Raw genomic sequence first — 15,492 nt, forward strand, 5'->3', positions numbered from 1 at the left:
CAAATGTAAAATAGATAGTCTAGGTTATAAATTAGTCATCACTTTGGAGGAATATTTAAGGCTTTCTACTTGTAACAACAAAGAGCATTCTGAAATTTATCCAACTCAGAAAAAATCTCTACCGTTTCCCATATTTCCTTCTGTAATCTCTCTCCATTTTCCTAATCAATAAAAAGATTCGTAAGTATAAATTTCTCTACTCTTCTTTAATAATTTCATTATTTTTTTTTGCTCTTACCTTGTTTTACTTTATTGTTTAAAATTTTAAAGTACTTTCATAGTATAAACTACTTTAAATTATTACTACGCTACCCGTTTTTCCTATCCGTCCACCAAAAGCTTTAATTTATTACTTTGCTCCCCATTTTCCCGATCAGTCCCCCAGTTTTTCCTAATGCCTTTTGGAAAAGAGAAAAGCATATTGTTGAATTACCCTATATTAAGGGATTTGATGAAATGGTTATTCCAACCAAAGCAAGACCCATTCAAATGAACCATGAAATAATGGAATACTGTAAAAAGAAAATTAATGATTTATTAGATAAAAAATTAGTTGACCATATAAATCGCCTTGGAGTTGTTCAACCTTTTATGTCAATAATAGTGTTGTAAAGGAAAGAGGGTATTAGCTTCAATGGATGATTCGCCACACTTTCCCTCCATTAAGATCTTAAAATAGTGAAAAAATAGATAACGAAATGAGTGCAAAATTGGGTGAAGAAGGGGAATTTAACAATCTCCAAGTTCCACTAAAGCGGTCACCTAGTCGCTATGCATCTGCCGTTAAAGTGACTCTTTGACCGCTAAAGGGGTTGGGCATAGGGATGCGGGCATAACTAAAGTGGTCTCCTAGCTTCTAAAGCGATGTTGGCTAAAGAAACATTGTTCGCTTAAGTGGCCATCAGCCCAATAACCAAGGATGATAAAGTAAATCAATGTATCTAAACTGACTACTGCTTAAGCGGTCAAATCATCGCTTAAGCAATTGAACTGGCAACTTGAGGCATCAGATTTTCTAAGTCATAACTAAACTCTGACCGGGTGCTCTGGATTCATTCAGAATCCCCTGCATGCAAACCAACTATGCGAGCATACCAAATTAGACATACAAAACTCAATGAAACCATAAAAATTTTCTTCTGAGATCATCAACTAAATGTGGAGCCTACTCCTACAGAAAAAATTTACATAAAATCTACCCGTAGCCCAAAATGAGTCTAAAAACCTTAGAAAAAAAATGAGGGGTTCTCCTATCCTAAAAATCAACGTTTTGAAGTTTAGTGCACTATAAAAATTCTAATCTGAGGTCATTCACTAGGAGTCTTGGTCTAAGGCCAGTTTCTTAATAGCAGCAGCTCCCAAACGGGGAAATGATCCTAAAACCAAAACAAACTGCTACAAGATCACTCTAACAGTTCCAACAAGTCATAAATGACCTATAGCCAATATGAGAAGGATCAAATAGCCAAAAATGAGTGTAAATTCAGGAAATGACCTAGAGGGTCATTATCGTATCAACTTCTAAAAGAACTTTCATCCAGAAAATTCAACGGATTGAAAGAGTACGAAAGCTTGAAGGGATGAGGTACTGGACCCGCATAATCCAAGCAAGACTCGCTAGACAACCTCTAAGAAGAATCAATGCTTCCAAGGGATTTTGCTACTGGTATCCTTTTCAACCAACCTTCTCTATTGATTTATAAAATAACTAAAAATCAAACTCAATAACCAACCGGACTACAACTGAACCGAGATTGGATGATCCACGTAAATCCAAACCACAACCCATTGATATCACACCTACACAAAAACAACAAATCAAAAACTCATCCAAGCCAAAGGCAATCTAAGGTATAAATCATGCAACACACTCCAAAATAAAAATATAACCTTCATTTTTGTTTTCCAAACCTACATCTATATTGAATCACCCAAAATACCATCTGAGTCCTGTTCATGAAATCTTATCACACTAACCTTAAAGAACTAAAGTTGATCCACCGATCAGGTTGAGAAAAAATTCAAAATTTTTAGTGAAGTTCAAAATCAAGGCCAAAAGATGAAGAAGCCATCATCATGTGCTAACGGTCTATCATCAAAACGTCAATCAACCATAATATATCTAAATTGAAGAAGACTAGATAGGTAGATGAAGAGTAGGCTTAGACAACCCATATATGAATGCTCAACTGACACAAATCTACAAACAGAGGCTACAACAATGCTACTCAACCCAAAACTATGACTTCAACATCAAAGCCAAATTACTCGATCCTAACTATCAAAATCAAATAGAAGAATAAGCATCCTACTCCACATCTATCATAACCTTTACATCTTCATTCCAAGGTGTTAAAACCCAAAACCAAAGTCGATAAGTTTGAACTAAGGCCAAATAGCCAAGTCGACCTTACTATAAAAAATTAGGCAGATCTTGCTGATTCCTGCTAGAGTTGAAATTAAAATATAGCCAAAGGACAAAATCACATTGGAGGATAGACCATACACTGAAAGCATAGGTAATCAACTTTATATCTACGGGAGGGCAAGAATTATCAAGCCATACGTAAGAATTTATTAAGTCTGTGAATAGTACTAACAGTAGCAAAAAACTAGACTAACTCTAAAGATAGCCTGAGCTCTATCTACAATAACGAATACCCATAGGCTCATATCACCAGGGAAGAGTACTTTCCAAAGTCTTATTAGGCCAAGAAAATACTAAAATGAAGATTTTATAAATCCACCAATGAAAACAATCTTAACCCAATCAACCCATGAATCACATCATAGAGGACAACATCCCAATATCAATATCAGTGCCAAGGTCAAGCCCTTTATTAAAAAATAAACTAGGCAAATTAAAATAATAAATTCCCATTTCTCCATCTTAAGAAGCATTCATGGGAAAATATCACCTATATCTACCTCTCTTAACTCCACTAGAACTAGAACTACATCAGGACAAGAATGGAGTATCCAACTATATATCAATACCAAGATTAAACTATCACCAGGATACGAACCCAACAAACATAAAAGGCAAGCCAAGAGCTATTGATATCAATATCAAGACCACTACCAGGAAATAAGTTATCTAAATCTGAAGAATAGATCCTAAATTGGAAAATCTCATAAATTGGTTTTGGAGAAGAATAGCCAATTCTGAAATCTCAGCAAACCAAAAGGTAATTCCTAAAATGTCAAACTAAAAAATAAGCAATGTAACATTGCCAACACTAGAATTATAAGAGAACCATGGAAGGTCAACATACCTGCCCCTTGATAGCGCACTCAACAACTGATCTAGCATCACCAATAGTAGAGAAAAAAAACCAATATCACCTTGCTAAAAGAGAAAAAAAACATCCAACTAAGCTAGGCACCTAGGCCAACGAATAAGAATCACAAGGAAAAAATTGCTAACTAGATTATACTAGTCTAGTCATCAATCAAGTAAGAACCAATAAATGTCAAAAATTAAAATAATAATAACAACAATAGAAATAGAAGTATAAGGACTACCACCCTTGGGCCATAAAAAGGCCAATATGCCACAGTAAATGGGACTCAAAGACCAATGCTACACCCTTAGAGAAATATCAATATTGATCCACTCTATTCACTACTAGAAGGAATAATCTATCGGGGTAGTCACAAAATCATGAACTATACACCAAGGCACACATCAACAAATATAAAATACCAAGGCATATATGCATCGATAGGTATGAAAACCCCAATTTAAATTAAATAGAAGGTAAAGAAAAGAAATAAATGAAACATCTATCATTATGGAAATACCAAAATCACAATTCTAATATGCCTGATAGATATGAACCAGAACAGTTTCAAACTTGGGTTGAGAGTCTGAATCACAAACTAAGGCACTAAGTTCACTATCTTTAACTAAAAGAGACACATCTTTGTGATTCTGATCTTGATGTGTTGAATGACTAATAATCACATGGTCATAAAATCCCCTAAAGCCCTAATTTGGTGAGAAATATGAGTTGACCATAATTGGTTGATTAACTGATAATAGGGACACTCCCTACTGAAATAACCATCCTCCCCATGATCATAACACACCTTAGGAGTTTTAGGCTGGAAAGGAACATATGTTAACCCTTTCTGAATAACCAACTCATATCTTGGCCATTTGTTAGACTAATAGCCAATCTCACCACAACCAAAATAAGCTCCTGGAATACTCTAAATGTACCCACTAATCTAGAATGACAGTTCCTAAAGATCTATATTGGATACTCAAAAAGTCCTAATGAGAACTCTACCCAATATGGCTACCAGGACTGATATAAGAGCTCCTTATAGCCTACGATGGTCCCTGTGAGAAACTGACAGGCTACAAGTGAAGTTAATCCCACTAGAGAAGATCCTGACTGCCGAATAGAATACCAATAATACTATACTAATGACATGGCCTCTTACCGCCACCTTCATAAGTCTCAATACCTACTTTCTTTGTGAACCTCGCGTGATTAACAACTTGAGGAAAGAAAGACCCAATAACTATCAAAAGCTCTGACTCCAAATAGAGTGGCAAAGCTAATTCTCCAGTAAATCTATGCACCATCTCATTCTCTAAAAGATATAACATAGGACTATCTGGCCAACTCAAGAAACCAAGTCTAATACTCTGAAACTAATAAGAAACCCTACTGAACACCAATAAACCCAAAATGGGTCTAAGAACTGCTCAATGAACCGAACATCATCTCTAGTTTTGAGGTATCCATAAAATAGCTAGGAATCCCTAGTGTTGAATCTTGAAAGGTCAAAGCGATCATAAACTTTATGGGATCCTAGGATAGCCCAAAACCTTCTGGATGATAGTGAATATCCTCGATATTAATCTCTGACTTCCTAGTCTCATATTGTACTAAAACTGTAGAAACACTTTCGAAAATCTCATCCACATTTATCGATAACCTTATATCATTCATATGGAACATAATAGAGTCAAAAATATACTAGAGGTTCATTGAAATATGTTCAAGGGTTAAGAGTAGAATTCCCTAAGAATTCCCCATAGCCTCCAAAGATAGGGTACAGACATCTTCAAACCAATCTACAAGAATCTACAAGAAACTTAGCTCTACCAACACATTGGTAAACCTAGGCTCTGATATCAATTTGTCATGACCAAATTTCTTAGGACATGATGGCACCTACTATTCCTACCAGTAGGTAAGCCAACTCGTATTCTGAAACTGATAGTAATGGGCTATCAAGAGAAATGGATGGAAACAATAGGATAAATATAATAAAAAGGATAATATATATAAAGGAACCCCAATACCTAATAAATTTATTATAAGAGCTTCTACCACAATAAAAGTACAAAGTTTAATACTAAATAAATATATAAGTACAACCCATATCTGAATACAGATGTGCTATAGAAATATAACACTTTCGACTCTTAAAACAAGGAAAAGATGTAAGTTTCCGAGGTTATTTTCTTAGATATGATGCCTTTTGGGAGTGTTTTTATAGGGAATCAAATTTTGGATGATAAGTTCATGAAAAAATTGAAAAAAGGCTTCTTTGGCTATTTTTGGAGCAATTACGGATATTCGGGACACTTTCCAGATTGATCATGATCAAAGGATGTTCAAGAATAAAAGAAAAGCTGAAAAGATGACTCTCGGCACATACTAAGTCAACCTACGGACCACATGTAGGAACTACAGACTGCAGGTAGGCAAAGAAATTTCCAGAAGTCCAAAATATCGAGAATTGAACTTCCAGGAAATTTCCATCTAGTACCTATGCTTTGTACCTATGCCCAGGCCAGGACTATAAGTACTACCTGCGCTCGATGCCAGATTGTAGTACGGACCACATGTGGCCACCAAGCCTATTTTCTCTTATTGCATTTTGGCTTTGGTTTTAGGTTTTTCTCATGTACTATAAATACCCTTTATGTGTCTTTTAGTAGAAGTTACACACTCTTGATATTCATAAATATATTTTGATTCCATAATCCAATTTTGATCTTAGGATTCTCTTATAGTGATTTTAATTCAAAAATTCTGTTATGGTTGTGGGGTTTATTACTTTTTATCATTTTGATTTCATCTATGCTTTTGAATATGAATGTTATTGATTTCTTCACAACCATGAGCTGCTAAACCTATAGTTAAGGTTGTGGAAACCCTGGCAGATTGACGAAGTAACGGAAGTGCTTTCATTGTTCTGAATCGATACCCATGTATGAATTGCTTGATGTTTGTTATGATATTTTTCTTAATGGGTGGCAGATTAGGATCCTACCTAGATATTGCTGCTTACTCAAAAAGAGTTGTAGTGACTAGGAAATGATAAGGAAAATAGTAATTTAGAGATTAACTATCGATCCACGCTTCTAGGTTCTATCTTAGTAAGATTGTTAGGTTTCATCTAGTAACTAGAGACTCGAAAGGTAATAGTTAACAAGAAAGATAAGGGTTAGTAAGGCAACATCTTGAGTCTCAAAAGATAAAGGATGAAATGACACCACCCAAACTAGGGCCGAGCCGTGTCGGGTGCCTCAAGCACAATAGGGATAGGAGACCCCTAATGCCCAACCATAACCACCCTCTACCCAATGTTGGATGAGCTCCTAATATTTATAATATAACAAAATTGACTAATCACAAATCAAGTACAGTCAACCGATGTCAACCCCAATACCAATACTAATGCCAAGTATAACTCTATTGCTAACAATGCCCATACTAACCCTAAAGTAGTCCCACAAAGCCTCAATCCAAAAGTAAAACGATACCCGGTAGGGATATGCCCTAAACCATAGTGAAAATCAAAGTCTAAGAAATAACAAAAGTATGTGTAGATGTCCGTAACATGAAATAGAGCCTTTCAAAGTGTGGAAGCTCACCACTTCAATCCGATATAAGCTGTCCCCAAATCCACTTACTAAGCAAGAAGTATAGTATGGTCGTTTCATGCATTGCGTGGGGATACAATGCCTGAAATAATATTAGCGGGTGGATGCTAGCATACACTCATGTTAAGGATAAAATCTTGCCAACATTTAAAACCAAGTAAATAAATATATGCAAGAACAACCATACATATACATATATAATCCATATAGAGAAAGGGAACAAAGTTTAGCATGTCTTTAAAGCTATTAACTTGGGTATGTGTAGCTTAATCGTCCTAAAACCACCCACGGGATATATGGGTCAACTGTTACCCGTTGAACATGCCCCAGTGCATGCAGCCGTATAAACCGAACATATCATAAACCCCATGTACCCTTCACCCTCCATGATACATATATACAAGTATAACTTAAGGGATTCTTGTGTACCCCACAAGTATATGGTAGCCATGATCGATCCTTATATCGAAAAACATAGGTTTTGAGTGTCCTTCGATGGACTCATACCTTCGCTGTTAGCTATCACAACTCGCCATTATTTCAAAAATAAAATCATTAGCACACAACCAAACCACCAATTCCAAATATTATTAAATAAGGCCATAAGAAGTGGTATCGTCATACCGACTATAGCTTGCAAGCAATGTCCTTATCCAATCAATTAGGGGATAGCCATTTACCCTATAGGCTCTATTATTAGATTTACTTGAGGGATTCCCGTGTACCCCACCATGTTTATAATCAAAGACATGGACACCAAGGCCTTAACATTTAACCAGTAAAATGATTTAACCAATTTAGGTTCCATTACCATATTATACCATGCAAAGTTTTCAATAAAAGTCCAACTCTGTAGTAAAAGCATTCTTATAGGCATTTTAACAAACATGTTAAGGGCATAGGTTTCCAAAACCAAAGCCATGTACCAATTGATCATTCCCATGAAACCATATGTTCAAACCACAATTATAATGTGGAAACAATAAGTAAAAACATGGGAAAATATAAATCAACCATTAATTACCAAAACCCCAACATATACTTCAAAACCAAACAATACCCATAATTAAATCATGAAAACCATTCATTAAAACGTGATATTAATTGAACTAACAATGAGGGAGGATTAACATGCCTTAGATACCAAAGAAGATGGAGAAAAATCACCCTTAAAAGTCCGAATTGATATGCTTGATGAAAACCTAGTGTGTTCTTGACCTTGAGGATTTGGGAGTGTTTAAGAGTCTAATTGGTGTGTTTTTGATAGATAATGATGCCCTAAGAAAGTTATAAGTTGTGGGTTTAAAGTTGGGCAAAGGGGGAAATGTCCACAATACCCTCAGTTTAAAAGCTGGAAAATGCACGCAAGAGGGTAAAAAACCCTCTTAACTCATACTCAATCATACGAGTGGTACACACCACTCGTACTCTAGACAAAATGTTGGACTTCAACACTATCCAACATACAACCCCCAAGGACCAAATCGTACCAAATCATATGACAACTAGCCATAATCCATACCCTAGCAAAAATCCTTTAGGCTAGACATATTAAGTAACATGTGAGTGGCTCACCTAACTCATACCACCTCCATATGAGTATTATGATGTCCTTTCGTACCTTGGAAAGAATTCACCCTAGACAATACTGATTATCATATGAGTTGACGACCCTAAATCATACCACTTCATACAATAAGTACCAAAAATTCGTATGATGTCCAAAAGATCAAACTCATGGAATTTTCTAAGGATCACAACCTAGTGTGTTTTAATTCTCCCCCACTTGGATCATTCATCGATGAATGATAGAATAAGGCATGACATGCACGATATACACCTTACCACCTTAACTCCAACCTTTAACAAAGTTAGAAAACAAAGATTCAAGGAAGTCAATATTTACTTTAACAAAGTTTGAAAAGAAAAGTATGATGAAGAACACATAACTTTCTCATGAATTTTTGAAGCAGAAAACATGAACAGATACTTGGAATTTATGTCCTCTTCCTCTTCCCAAGTAGGCTATTCAACCTTCTTGTTCCTCCATAGAACCTTTACCGAAGCTACATCCTTGGTCTGCAATTGACAAACCTGCCAATCCAAGATCTAAACCAGGACCTTCTCATAAGATGAAGAATATGAAATATAATATATTTGATAGCCATGATTTGAGATGGATCACCCATACACTTCCTCAACATGGAAACATGGAATACTGGATGAATGGAGCTCAAACTAGAAGGCAACTCAAACTTATATACGACCATACCAACCTTTTTTAAGACCAAGTATGGTCCCACATATCGGGAACTAAGCTTCCCTTTCTTACCAAAGCGCATCACTCCCTTCATGGGAAACATCATTAAAAATACCCTATCCCTAACAACAAACTGTAACTCTCTTCACCACACTTTCGCATAGGAATTTTGCTGACTTTGGGCAACCTTTAGCCTATCCCAAATCACCTTCGCCTTTTCCATGGCTTGGTGAACCCAATTTGGGCAAAACATCTCCGGCTCACACATCTTAAACCACCCAATAGGAGTTCTACACCTCTTATCATTTAAGGCCTCAAACAAGCCATCCTAATGCTATAATGGTAACTATTACTGTACGCAAACTCTACAAGAGGTAGATACTCAACCCAACTACTACCATAGTTAATCACACATGCACAAAGCATATCCTCTAACATCTAAATAGTATTTTCTACTTGCTTATCTATCTGCAGGTGGAAAGATGTGCTAACACTAACCTTGGTCCCCAAACCTTTCTGAAATAACCTGTAAAAGTGATATGTAAAATACATACCATGATATGAGATGATAAAAATTGGTACCCCATGCAGCTTCACAATCTCACATAATCCTCAGCCGAGAAATTAGTCCTCACTAGCAAAAAGTGACCAGACTTTGTCATCCTACCCATGATGACCAAACCGAATCAAACTGATTTCGAGACCAAGGAAGACTGATAATGATATCTATGTTGATCACTTCCCACTTCCACTTTGGTAACTCAATTTCTTAATACCATCCCCCAGGCCTTATGTGCTCAACTTTCAGTTGTTGACACCCCATACATAGTCATGAAATTTAACATATCCCTCTTTATATTGTTCCACTAATACATCTCCTTGAGGTTATGATGTATTTTTGTTTAACCAAGATGAGAAACATAACACGACTCATAAGCCTCAGCCAAGATCGTTTCTTGCAAACCATCAATGTCGGGAACACATAACCTCCCTTGGTACCACAGTTTACTATCATCATAAATCTCAAAAGCCATCACCTTCTGCCCACCAACATCACCCTTTATCTTAAATAAGACAGGATCTAACATTTGTTTCTAGTTGATTTTAGCATGAAGGGATGACTACCCCATCTTTTGAATGAGCACACCACCATTTTCAAAGTCTAAGAGGTGAACTCCAAGGTTAGCCAAATAGTGAATATCCTTCGCCAACTCCTGATTATCCTTATCCACATGATCTAGACTCCCTATGGATAACCTTCTAAGAGCATCAACAACTACATTAGCTTTACCTGGATGGTTTTGAAGACTAATGTCATAATCCTTGCTCAGATCAAGCCATTTTCTTTGCCTGAGGTTAACCTTTTTCTAAGTAAACACATACTACAAGATCTTATGATCAGAAAAGATATCCACATACACCCCATATAAATAGTGATACTAGATTTTCAATGCGAACACCACAACTAAAAGTTCTAAATCATAAGTTGGATAATTTCTCTTATGCACCTTCAACTGCCTCGAGGCATAAGCTATCACAGTAAACCACACACCTATCCGCTCCTTCAGGCAAATTCAAAATTGGAGCCAAAGTTATCTTATCCTTCAGCTTCTCAAAACTACTCTCACAAGCATTAGACCAGGAGAACTTTACCTTCTTCTGAGTCAACTTAGTCAATGGGGTAGCTATAGAAGAAGATCTTTACAAACCTTCTATAATAACTTATTAAACCCAAAAATCTCTGAATATCGATTGCAGTCATGGGTATCAACCACTTCCTAACAACTTCAACCTTTTGTGGATCCACCATGATCCCCCCCACTAGAAATAATGTGACCCAAGAAAGTGACAATGTTCAATCAAAATTCATATTTAGAAAACTTTCCATACAACTATTTCTTTTTCAAGGTCTACAACACAACACGGAGGTGATCGACATGATCCACCTCACTCTTAGAGTATACCAAAATGTCATCTATGAACACAATGATAAATAGATCTAATATTTGATAGAAAACCCTATTCATTAAATCCATAAACATCATTGGGGCATTGGTCAACCCAAAAAATATAACTAGAAACTCATAATGCCCATATTTTGTATGGAAAGTAGTCTTAAGGATATCCTTCCCTCTTATCTTTAACTGATGATACCCAGATCGGAGATCAATTTTGGAGCAAAACTTAGTACCCTTTAACTGATTAAACAAATCATCTATTCTTGAAAGAGGATACATATTCTTTACTGTCACCTTATTCAACTATCGGTATTCAATATGCATCTAAAGGGAACCATCCTATTTACATACGAACAAAACAGCTGCACCCCAAGGGGACACATTGGTTTGGATAAAACCCTTATTTGAAAGATCCTCTAATTGAACCTTAAGAACCTTTAACTCTGTTGGAGCCATTCTATATAGTGGAATAGAATTTGGATGAGTTTCCAGAACAAGATCAATCCCAAACTCAATCTCCCTATATGGAGGAACACCAAGAAGACATTTAGAAATTTATTTACCACCGAGATAGAATGCAAAGAAGGACCCTCTGAATTAAAGTCTTTAACTCAGACAAAATGATAGAGACATCCATTAGATATCAACCTCTGAGCTCTAAGATATGATACAAACCTCCCCTGAGGAGCTAGGGAACCTCCCTCCCACTCAATAATGGGCTCATTAGGAAATTTAAAGATGACATTATGGGCTCGACAATCTAGAGAATACAATAAATCTATCCCTAATATAACATCAAAATCCACCATATTTAATTCAAACAAATCCACCAAAGTCTCTTTACTACGAATAAATGCCACACCCCCTATAGACTCTTTTAGCAATCACCAAGTCACCTACTGGGTTGAAATAGAAAGAGGTTTTAAAACACACTCAAGACCAAAAAAATTTCATAACTTTAAGCAGGTCACATAAAAAAGTGTATACCCCGAATTAAGTAAATAATATACATCATGAGAAAAGAGTTGCAACATACCAGTCACGATATTAGGCAATGCCTTAGACTCTTATTGGGTAGTGAGATCATAAAGATGGTTCCTACCAGTTTCAAAACTAGATAGTGCACCCTTTTGTGCTATAGCTAAAGATGAAAAAATTGGGACCTTGTTTGACCTAGAGATAACCTTACCAATAGGACAGTTCCTAAGCATGTGTCCTAGCTGGTAACAGTTGAAGCACCTGTCTCGTATGTAAATGACCAAAGAATCTACAAAGAGGATATGATGGAGGTAATTGACCCCCACTAGCTTAAGACTGGGCACCCTATGCCCTAAAGTTTTCGCTACTACGGAAATACCTATCATCTGACAGCTTTGGGTAGAGAGTACTTGTTATGTATAAGGACCCAGAACACTCCCACTTCTTTTTGTGCCACTTACCACCATCCCTGCCACTCTACTTCTGACCACCACCCTGCTCAAAATATTTGAACTTCTTTCCCTGCCTCTCACTTAACTAAACCTACTTATACTTTACTTTCTCTACATGTAGCATGTATGCAACCAATCTGGAGATATCTATGTCCTTTATGCCTTACTCTTAAGGATCAACTCATGAAACAATCCTTAAGAAAACTTTCTCATTTTGTCCCTCATATTAGAAACCAACTATGGAGTATATCACAATAACTGGTGAAATTTCAAGGTTGCTCCTTGACTAACATCTTACCCTACCTCAAATTAACAAATTCTTTTGCCTAGCCTCTCTCAACTCTCGAGGAAAGAAGTGGTCCAAAAATTAATTAGAAAAATCCTCCCACAGTGATGACTCATTAGTGTCACCCTTTGTTAGTTATATTTCCCATACCATTGGTAGGCCACATCCTTCAGTTGATAGGAAGCAAACTCATCCCCTTCCAAATTAGTGGCATACATAACACGAAAAACATTTTCCATCACATCCAGAAAACCTTGAGGCTCCTTCTCTACCTTAATGCCTATAAAGGTCAAAAGGTTTAACCTCATAAACTGGCAACCTTTGGTGGCCTTACAAAATTAAGTAAATGGAATACCATGCTGAGACTGAGTAGCAACCAACTGTGTCATTATATAGATGGACTAATGAAACTCAACATTTATCACTTTAGATGGAGGAGCTTGAGAAGGACTAGATGGAATCAATGAAACTCCAGAATAATCAAAACCTAGACCCTTAGACCGAGTATAGATCCCATGAGCGGAGCGTGCCCCATAAATATTATCCTCAATTAGGATAGAAAAGTTTTTACGAACTTCTATCATCGAGGAATGATCTAAAAAGTGAACAAATGAGAATTAGAGAAGATTATAGAACTTAGACTCCAAGCTTGAAAATAGAATACAAGAATAAGAAATATTCCTAAATGCCTTGTAGCCTCTCCCTTATGAGTGAGGCGCGATACACATCCTTAAAATAATCTCTACTTAAAATACATTTGTGGACTCCAATTGACCATTAACCTAGGGCTCTGATACCAATCTGACATAACTCGAACTAAGGGCTAGTTGTGTCAGGAGCCTCAAGCCTAACTGAGACCAGAGTCCACTCCTAATACCCAACCATAACCACCCTACACCCTATGTTTGAAAAATTCATAATATTTATAACATAACAAAATAGAACAATCGTAAATCGAATACAGTTAATCGGTGTCAGCCCCAATATAATACCAATGCCAAGGGTAACGCCATTACTGACACCGCCGGTACTAACCCTAAACAATTCCCATAAAGACTCTATCTGAAAGTAAAATAATACCCAATCAGGACATGCCCCCGACCATAGCAAAAACCAAAGTCTAAGAAATAACAAATTTATGTAAAGAATTCCTTAACATGAAATAGAGCCTTCTAGAGTATGAAAGGTTACAACTACAATCTGACACAAACTATCCCTGATTCAATCATTGAGCAGGAGGAGTGGTATGTTCGGTTTCGTCATCGCATAGGGATACAATGCCCAAACATAGGTTAGCGGGTGAATGCTATCATGCACTCAAGTTAAGGAAAAAATAATGCCAATATTTGAAACCAAGTAAATAACCATATGCAAGCACAACCATACATATACATATATAATTCATGATGGGAAAGAGAATCGAGTTTAGCATGTCTTTAAAACTATTAACCTGGTTATGTGTAGATTAACCATCTTAGAACTATCCATGGGCTATATGGGTCTAGTGTTACCCCCTGAATGGGCCCCAGTATATGTAGCCATACGAACTGGAGATATTATAGAAGAAAGGGATTCTCGTGTAACCTTCACCATCTATGATACATATATACAAGTATAATTTAGGGGATTCTCGTATACCTTACAAGTATATGGTCTCCATGACCAATCCTCTTGTCAGCAAACATGAGTAAACAGTGTTCGTTCATTAGACTCATACCTTCATGATTATATTTCACAACGTGCCATTATTGCCAAATTAAAACCATTAGCACATAACCAAACCACCAATTCCATATACTATTAACCAAGGATATAAGAAGTGGTATCATAATACCGACTATAGCTTCCAAGCAATAACTTTAGACAATTACTTAAGGGATTCTCATGGACCCCATAGGCTCTATTACTATATTTACTTGGGGGATTCCCATGTACCCTACAAGGTTTTCCATAAAAGCCATGGCCACCAAGGCCTTACTATTTAGACATTAAAACCATTTAACCAATTTAGGTTCCATTACCATATTATACCAGGCAAAGATTTTAATGAAAGTCTAACTATGTAGTAAATTCACATAGGCATTTTGACAATGATGTTGAAGGAATATAGTATCCAAATCAAAAACCAAGTACCAATTGACCATTCCCACAAACCACATATTCAAACCACCATTATAATATGAAAATCATATGTAAAAACATGGAAAAAGATAAATCAACCATTAATGACCAAAAACCCCAACATATAATTCAAAACCAAATAATACCATAATTAAATCATGAAAAGAATTTATTAAAACATGTCTTTAGTTGAACTAATAATGAGGCAGGAGCAACATGCCATATATGCCAAAAAAAGATAGAAATGAATCACCCTTGAAAGCCCCAATTGATATGCTTGATGAAAACCCTAAGTGTTATTGACCTTGAGGATTTAGTAGTATTTAAGAGTCTATTTAATGTGTTTTTGATTGTTAACAATACCCTAAGAAAGTTATAAGATTTGGATTTTAAGTTGGGAAAGAGGGGAAATATCTAGAATACGATCAACTTAAAAGCTGAAAAATGCAAGTAGGAGGGTACGACTCCCCTCTAACTCATACACAATCATACTAGTGGTACACACTACTCATAGCCTATAAAAA

The sequence above is a fragment of the Capsicum annuum genome, chromosome 1 (assembly GCF_002878395.1).
Source record: "Capsicum annuum cultivar UCD-10X-F1 chromosome 1, UCD10Xv1.1, whole genome shotgun sequence".
Classification (NCBI taxonomy): domain Eukaryota; kingdom Viridiplantae; phylum Streptophyta; class Magnoliopsida; order Solanales; family Solanaceae; genus Capsicum; species Capsicum annuum.